Raw genomic sequence first — 1459 nt, 5'->3', positions numbered from 1 at the left:
TATGACGAGTCCTCTGCCTGAGCTGCATTCATCAAGTTGACCTTGGCAGACTTGGGGTTATGCTTGACCACAGCTGTACTTGCCGATCTCACGGGAGGAGGGGGAGGGAGGCGCCTCTGGTTGAAGCACTTGTTTGCATAGTGGCCCTTCTGTTGGCACTTGTTTCACATGACCTTTGAAAGCGGACGGTGATACGGAGCACTCGATCTTGGAGCTTGAGACGAAGTCTTGTTCTGAAAGCCATGGTTGGGTGGGTGGGAAGATCCACTGCCACCTTTGCTCTTCTGCTGATATGGCTGACGGAACGGAGGAGGAGGAAGCCAATACTTCTGCTGCTTGGCCTCTTGAGTAGAGGAAGAAGGAGTAGCATCTCTGACTCGCTTCTTGGAAGCATCACACTTCAGTTGAGCAGCCTCTTGCTTCAATGCCATGTTGTAGAACTCATTATACCTCAAGGGCTCAAAGAGAACAAGAGCTAGCTGGATTTCTTCTCTGAGACCACCCCTGAACTGGTATATCATGCTCTTCTCATCAGGGACATCCTGCTTAGCAAAGCGGGCGAGCTTCTGAAACAACTTGTTGTAGTCATACACAGACAAGGAGCCTTGCTTCAGGTTGCAGAATTCCTCACGCTTGCTTTCAACCCCGCTCTGAGGAATATGATGAGCTTTGAAATCTTGACGGAATTCATCCCAGGTAATCACACGGCCTCCTCTGGAATTTTTGTACTGCTGGAACCACTCTGCAGCTTGGTCTTTGAGTTGGAAGGAAGTGAACTTGACAAAGTCCTTAGGCCTGACGTTACTGCACTGAAAATGCTTGCACAAGTCCACTAGCCAATCGTCAGCATCAGTTGCCTCAACACAATTGCTGAAGGTCTTTCACTGATTTGCAAGGAACTGGTTGAGTGTAGCATAGTGATTCTGATTGTTGCCTTGGTTGCCTTGGTTCGCTTGATTGCGCCCTTGAAGAATTTTCATGATCAACTGCGTGTTTGCATTGGTTGCGGCCATCATATCTTGCCATGCCTCCGGAGGAGGTGGAGGTGGTGGCGGATCAGGATTCGGAGTCGTGCGCGTTGGAGGAGCCATCCTGAAGAGGTTGACATCCATTAGCACATTGATAGACAAATATTAAAGCTGAATCCAACGGAATGAAAATTGCAACATATAGTCTTCACATCCGAACAAAATGAACGAATGCATTCCACTTGAAATGGTCACATATCCATAAATTGAGAAGCCACTTAGAATTTAGGTAGAGGAATAAATCAACAAGGTACGGATCAAGAACGAATACTCGGTAAGAAATCCCAATCCCAAACCAAATATCCGTGGAAGAAGAACTAGAGCTACAAGAATTCCCACCTATGAAACTCCCGAACCTTTCCGGTTATGCAATGAGGTGTTGGGGATACAGGGGAAGCATAATATCTCACCCAAATCTAGCAAATCCTACA

This window comes from Triticum dicoccoides, chromosome 5A (genome assembly GCF_002162155.2).
Source record: "Triticum dicoccoides isolate Atlit2015 ecotype Zavitan chromosome 5A, WEW_v2.0, whole genome shotgun sequence".
Lineage (NCBI taxonomy): Eukaryota > Viridiplantae > Streptophyta > Magnoliopsida > Poales > Poaceae > Triticum > Triticum dicoccoides.
The sequence above is the reverse complement of the archived record's forward strand: the minus strand, read 5'-3'. Positions refer to the sequence as shown.